The following is an 8,059-nucleotide window of genomic DNA, read 5'->3' on the forward strand; positions in this document are numbered from 1 at the left end:
CGTTAAAAACGATGCGAAACATAACAATAAATTAAATAAACGTCTAAATATGTTTAACATCACCAGAAGATGGTAAAATTTAAATTGAATATTTCGGATAACAGATATCCTTCCTCAGCATAAAACTCATAAAACTATATGAGCATAAAATCACAAAACTTAACGAGCATAAAACTCACAAAGTTCAAGATCAAATAGATTCAGAAGCTGCATCGCGTACTCTGTGGGTGATTGTACCTTTATCAAAGGCTCACATAAGCAACTGATGAGGAGCCTGAATGAAAATAACAAAGAGGGTCTTTTTATCAAAGTTACAATTAACTGTGGAAAACAATTAAAAAAAATAAAAAGTCCAAATATAGTAGTACGGCGTATTGATGTATGGAGGTAGTGCTGTACCAGCCTTGGACCAAGACCTAAAAATGAATTATTTTTTCTGGAGAAGTTGTTTGCAATAAATCAACAGATATAGACCGGGGATTTGAACGTGCTAACAAAATCAGCCGTAAAGATCTCCTCGAGTACAAACCTAAAAAAAAAGAACAAAAGGGTCCCTTTTGTGCTTACATACCATCCAGCCATCTCTTAGGTTCCTAGGTCTACGGAATGCCAGGACCGGGGCCCCCGGAAAGAGCTTGGGATGTTTTAAAATGTCTTTCCAATTTGAATGCAGTAACTGCCAGAGTTTCCCAAAGGCTGGATGGTATGTAAGCACAAAAGGGACCCTTTTGTTCTTTTTCTTAGGTTTGTACTCGAGGAGATCTTTACGGCTGATTTTGTTAGCACGTTCAAATCCCCAGTCTATATCTGTTGATTTATAGCCACGCAATAACAAATGACCACGGAGTTCATCTAGACGTATGTTGGTGGTATCGTCAGAAGAACAGATACGCCGAATTCGAAGTGCCTGACTGTATGGTATGCTTTTAGTACAATGTTTTGGATGACAACTATTGGGAGATAAGTATTGGTGACTATCCGTTGGTTTGCTGTGAAGATCCACGGACATTTCCCCGTCTTTTACAAACGTAGTAGTATCCAAAAATGTGATTTTAGTGTCAGAAATTTCATGGATGAATTTGATTGATGGATGAACATTGTTGGCATGTGTGATAAAATTATCTAAATTTTGTTTCCACTCAGTCCATTTCATGTCAACATCATCGATGAATCGAAACCAAGAGAGGGGTTTCGATAAAGATGTTGAAATTATTTGATTTTCTAATTTACTCATGAAGATGTTAGCATACGAAGGAGCCATTTTCGTTCCCATAGCTGTACCATTGATTTGGAGGAAGTGTTCGTCGTTGAAAGTGAAGTTGTTACACTTCAAAACTAAAGTGAGTAAATTAACTAGGCAGTCGGTAGGGGGGTTCAAAAGCTCCCGTCATATTTCAAAGACACCACGGACTATCTGAGGAAAATGGAATCAATGAATCCTTTACCTCCCGAAACTCTTCTGGTCTCACTTGATGTCACTTCACTCTATACTAATATCCCACACGATGACGGTATAGAAGCCTGCAGAGAAGCTTGGGAATCACGAGATATTTTATATAGCAGTAGGAACCATAGGGCTCCGCCACAGGAGGCTAAATTGCCCGACCCTACCCACCTCTCCCTATTTCTAGTGGCAATCAAAATTTGTCGCCCCATTGTCCTTGTGTCCCATCCCTTTTTCATTTCATCATTATTTCATGTTCATTTTATCATCAATTTCATGTTCATCGTCTGAATATAGCTGAAATATTGCTGCTCGGACGTTAAACTCCAACAAACAAACAAACATCTTTTCAGGGACCCACTCACTTTTCTTTATAAACCGATAGTTGTTTTCATCGTCTGAATCACACTCATTTTGACCCTCACTCTCTTTTGAGCCAAAGTACTCTTTGATCCTCAAACTTCTGGCGAAGTTGTCAAGTTCCTCGATCAGGATGGTTTTATTTACAGGACCTGGAACTGGGCAGAAATTGAGACCCTTAGCTAATAATGATGTTTCATCTTCAGTTAGGTTGTGTGATGAAAGATTAATGACAGTGTTGGATGGTTGACTGTCAGGTTTGTTTCTTCGTTTAAAATGTCTGTTGCGTCTTTTGCCTTGTTTTTCACATGGTGAGAATGTTATTGATGATATGCCATCACGTTGGAATTTACGTTTCTGTTTGTCATGAAGGGCCTGGTTTTGAGTTTTTGTGATGTCATCAGGACGTTTAGTAATAAAGTCATGATCAGAGACTGTGAGTTCTTTCTTCGATGAGTCTATCAATCGAATAAATTCTGTAGTTAGTTTCTTTAGATGTTCTTAGCAGTGTTTCTTCAGTAGGATCAATAGGCGTTTTGAACAATTGAAAAGTGTCTGATCCCATCTACGAGATAGGGTGCCGGAAGCCCTGCCTGGTGTTTGAGGCAAGAGCTTGATGTGAAGATCCTTAGGAATGATATCTTGTTGGATATATTGAGTAAAATTTGAGAAATGGTGACTAGTTCTCAATTGCTTTTGTTTAATTAGCAATTATTGTCAAATTACTGTCAAATTTGCGATGCAAATTTTTGGTCATTCCCTCCGCGGGACTCGAACTCGTACCGCTGTGAAATCTATGGCAACACCGCCTGCACTGCATCGCAAATTTGACAGTTCTAACATCGTTGGGAATTTTTCAGGCCTTTCTATACGTTTATGTATCTTCCCTGCATCAAATTGATCCGATGGAGCAGTGTAGCGAATAGAGTCGTCACATTCTGAGACGTTAGTATAATATTGATTTGTTGTGACATGCATCATTAATTTGATCCTCTATCCTACATGATAACATCTAAAATGAACTGTCCCGTAGTACCATACATAGTGTACTAAGTTACAGCCCTAGATTAATCCTACGAGGAGGAATGACCCGGCCAGCGAAAGCTATATTTTTTTTATATAGCCTAGTCGGCCGGGTGGTCTAGGACGTTGGACTCAGTCCTGCGGAGGGAACGACCAAAAATTTGCATATATATATGTAATTATTGACACTTGTGAAGACCCATTAAGTCAAAAAAGTGCGATCGATTTTGCGAAAAGTAATGGCGGCCACACCAGTGTTACCTGTTGACTCTATAAATAATAGAAATGTAACGGCAATCATAGCACACAGTCCAACACCCAGAAAACGGTCGTTATCTGTGTCCGAGGACGAAGAGACAAACGGTCGCAGAATGTTAGAAAAGTAAAATGGTGGAAAGTGACACTGTTAAATACCCCCTTTAAATACCAACAACACGCAAATAATAGACTTGATTGCCGAACTTTCTCGTACTTTTAAAAGTAGCCTTGATGACATGTCGCATAGGCTTGAACGTCGAATTAGCAATATTGAGGGGAATTTAGAAGTTAACAGCCAAGTTTAATTCAGTAATTACAGACCGGCTTCAGCAGGAGATCGAACAGGTACCTGGCGAGATTGATGTCTTGAAAAATAAATATGAACAATTTGACAAATCTTTTAGCAAAGTCGCTCAACAAAAAATGATCACACATGAACAACCTACAGAACAAACAACAGACATTGTGGTAAAAAAAACTTTCATGTTAGGCCAAGAAAAAAACGCACACGACACCGGTTTGAAGATAAACATTGACTCAATGATCAAGGACGGTTTGAAACTAAACATAAACATTGTGATCGTAGAACGTAAGCCAAATCATGATGAAAATAAACCAGATATTGTTATTTTTACACTAGACAACATTGAGATCAAACACAAGGTTATGAAAGCAAAAACGATTCTCAGGGACAATATGAAGTATAGAAATGTTTACATTGAGAACTTTTTATCACATGAGAAACTAATGTTGGATGCAAACAATCGCAAAATTCTGAAAGTAGTTGGTAAAGAATCAGAGTTTACAACCGTAGGTGGACAGATACGTTAACGACAACAGCGAATCCAACACAATGCAGGTGATAATGAACAATATGCATCAGTAAGTAACACAAGTGCATCTGATACTCGCAGTATACCCACACAAGGAAATGTTAACGGCAGAAACTATGGTGGCGGATTTGGTAATCGTTATCGTGGAGGCCGTGGTCAAACACGAGGTAGACGTTTATATAGATGCGGGTTATGGAACATTAATGGAACATGTAAATAGTGACAAGAATAAACTCATTAGTGACTGTATTAGAAACTTGGATCTTCATATAATTGGTATTACTGAATCTCATCTTATAAACAATAAGATTATAGATATAGAGAACTATAAATGGTTCGGTAATAATCGTAACCAAATCAACACTCGGGCAAAAACTGGTTCAGGGGGCGTGGGCCTCCTTGTCAAGAACGATGTAGCAAATGTGATGAACATCAACATTGAAGACACAACGACAGATGGTATAATATGGGTCAAATTTACCGAAAATACACCAAGCGACAATCAATTTTACGTGTGTGTAACCTATCTTCCGCCTGAATTCTCAGCAAGATCTCGATTGTTCATGAATTTTTCGATTCATTGATGTCACAAATATATTCAATTCCAAATGGAAATCCATTCTATATATGTGATGATTTCAACAGTCGAATTGGAGAAATGGAAGATTTTATTCCTGTTGTCGATGAATTACCAGAACGAGAAGTTATCGATTCCAAATCAAATAGTTATGGAGAAATATTCTGTGATTTTTTGTCAAATGTAAATTGTTGTGTGTTGCATGGAAGAAATAGTTTGAAAAAATGATTTTACATATGCATCGACACGCGGTTTGTCAGTTGTAGTTGTCGATTATTGTGTATTACCATATGAAAATTTAAATACTTATAAAAATTTTGAGGTAATTAGAGCTAGTGAATTGGCCAACAAAAGTATTATTGCAGAGTCAATCGAGCCAAGATTCATCCCTGATCATTCTGTCTTAAAATGGGAAATGGAAATGGCTTTAGGTGAAAAGAAAATATATAGAAAATGTGCACAAAAATAACAATGTTCAAGAGCGACTGATTTATAATGTGAAAAATATACCAAATAATTGGTTACAAGATAAAAATGTTATTAGTCAAATAAATACATGTATTGTAAATATTGAAAATAGTAATGGTAATCAAATTGATATAGATAATGTTTATAACAAATTTATAAATATCATGCAAACTGAGATGAACTGCAAGCTAGAACAGAAAACAAAACTTTAAGACAGTTGTAACAATAAACGACGACGATTTAAGAAGCCATGGTGATCAGATGAATTAACTTTAAAATGGAACGAGACGTGCTTTGCAGAAAGCCAGTATTTGAGTTATCCTGTCGGTGGTAATAAAACTGTGTTACGAACTCTATTTTCGAATAGAAGAAAGGACTTCGATAACCTTGTACAACAGAGGAAACGTATCTACTGGCGTCAATGCCAAGATGATCTATTAAATATGAACAATAAGGACTATAAACAATTTTGGAGAAAAAAATGGTAATATTAGTATTGGCAATGAAAGACAGTCCTCCATTCCCAATGAAGTTGTATTGCCGGATGGTACTATTACAAACAATATGGACTCTGTATTAAATATATGGAAAAATTGTTTTTTGTAATTTACTTAATCAAAATTCCAACAATGAATTTGCTACAAATGTAAATCTGAATATTGAAAATAATATAGTATGTGATTTTCTAGACAAAACAATTATTTTTGAAGAAGTTTTTAATGTTGTCATGAGTGCCAAAAATGGTAAAAGTTCTGGTACACATTTAATTCAAGCTGAATTATGTAAAAATTATAAGTTATTAACATCTTAACAAAATTGTTTGATTTGTGTTTTAAAACTGGTAAAATTCCACTAATTTGGAATAAAGGTATTATTACTTCTATTCCTATAGGTACTAGCTCAGATCCAAGAGATCCATCGTCATATAGAGGTATTACTTTAGCACCATGTGCATACAAACTTTATTGTAGTGTATTGAATAATAGATTGGTATGATGGTTAGAAGAAAGGGAGATGATCAGTGATGAACAAAATGGTTTTGTTAAAGGAAGGAGTACAATTGATCATGTGTCCACTTTAACATCAATTATTGAAACTAGAAAGAAATGTAAATTGTCAACTTTTGTTTCATTTATAGATTTCAAAGAGGCATATGATTCCATAGAAAGATAATTATTGTTCAATAAATTACATTTGTAAATGATTTGGGTTTAAGTAGAAATTTATGTTTGCCTTGAACGCCATTTAAACAAATGTAGAGTGTTGTGTTCGTTTGAATGGCAACACTACTGATTGGTTTAATGTAAAGACTGGTTTGAAGCAGGGTTGTGTTTTGTCAACTGCAATGTTTTATATTTATTAATAATTTAATTACTGATGTAAAAGAATTAGATATTGGTATAGATATTGACGGTCAAAAGGTTGCTATTTTGTTATATACAGAAGACTTAATTCTTATGTCAGAAAATGGAGAAGATATGAAAAAAACTGCTAGATGTTTTAAGTGTATGGTGTAATAATAATTGTTTCAATATTAATTTTTATAAATCCAAAATGATTCAATTTAGAAATCAATCAATACCAAGATCTGAATATACTTTCCAGATCAATGGTGAAAATATAGAATATGTATCAAGTTATCAATATTTGGACTGGTTTTAAATGAAGTTTTAGATTATAATGCAATGGCCAAAGCGGTGGCTAAATCTGCCAGTCGAGCACTAGGTTTACTTATTTTAAAATGTAAAACTTATGGCGGTTTCCAACACAATATTTTCACTAAACTATTTGACACTTAAGTTTGGTCAGTAATTAATTATGGCTCAGCAATTTGGGGCACGAAAGAGTTCTTCTGTATTTCAGCAGTTCAGAACCGAGCCATGAAATTTTATATGGGGTTGGAAAAAAAAACCCTAATGATGCAGTAGCTGGTGATATGGGTTGGTAACCCTCATACGTGCGACAATGGGTTAACTTTTTAGACACTGGTCTAGAAGTAGTAAAGTGGATGTAGATAGAATTAATTATAAAGTTTTTAAGTGGTCTATTAGAAAAGGCAGTTATAGAATTAAAAACTGGAGTTACCAAGTTATGGAAATTTTATAAGGAACAATTTCGTAATATAGAAGTAAATATATTTGGTAAGAGTACCACCAAAGACATGAGCCTTAACAGTCTTGAGATAAAGGTTAATAATGTGTCTTTATGCCTTGGATATTGTTCTTATTCCGTGGATCGTATATCTTTTGTCTGTAGGGGCCTTTCAGAGCTTACTTAAAGGTGTGTTTACACTTGTTGAAGACTTTTTTGTGATTTCTGTAAGTATTTATTATTGTTATAAAGTAAGTACGATGGTGCATGTGTTGTAATAAAATAGCAAAAGTAATTTTCCTTTCAAAAAATATCAAAAGAAGGCTGAAAGAAAAGGATATCGTGATATCTAACTGAATACGATATCCTTGCATATATTTAATAATTCCACAAATAGAATTTCCGGAGATAAAAAAGTGCGATTGGGAATAAAGTGGAAGTATTTGAAACAGAGAAAAGCAAATAACATGAAGTTGCACGAATTGTCGTGCTTGGTAATACTTCCCTCTTACAGTTGATAGAAGATAGCGGATTCGGATACACAGCATGGCCAAGCTATATAAATCCGCACAAAAACTTAGAAATCAATCCACCCAATGGTAGCAAAACATTTTGTGACGAAACGTATCACTCATCCATGTAGTTAAAAAAAAAGTAAATTCCCATGGAATAGATAGTTGATATCTGACAGAGCTTCCAAAATAACTCACAGCGTATTTAAAGCAACGCATCAAATGTGATCGGAAATACTTGCAACGAAATTGTGTCTTTGTTATTTTCTTTCCATTGTAACGTCACCATCTTTATACATCACTTAGTAATAGGCAAGGTCATGCTTACCCTTCCGGAGTACCTGATGTTTTTCCTGGGTTTATCTATTTTTATATAAGGGGTCCTATTGCTAGAGCTTTATTTTTGTATGTTATGTTGTATTTCCTTATCTTCATTTTTTATATGAAACCTATTTCATTCGATACGGGGAATTATGTATGAAACGTCTGTGTG

The sequence above is a fragment of the Perna viridis genome, chromosome 12, assembly GCF_037379345.1.
Source record: "Perna viridis isolate PV_CMFRI_1.1 ecotype Kerala chromosome 12, ASM3737934v1, whole genome shotgun sequence".
NCBI classification, from domain to species: Eukaryota; Metazoa; Mollusca; class Bivalvia; order Mytilida; family Mytilidae; genus Perna; species Perna viridis.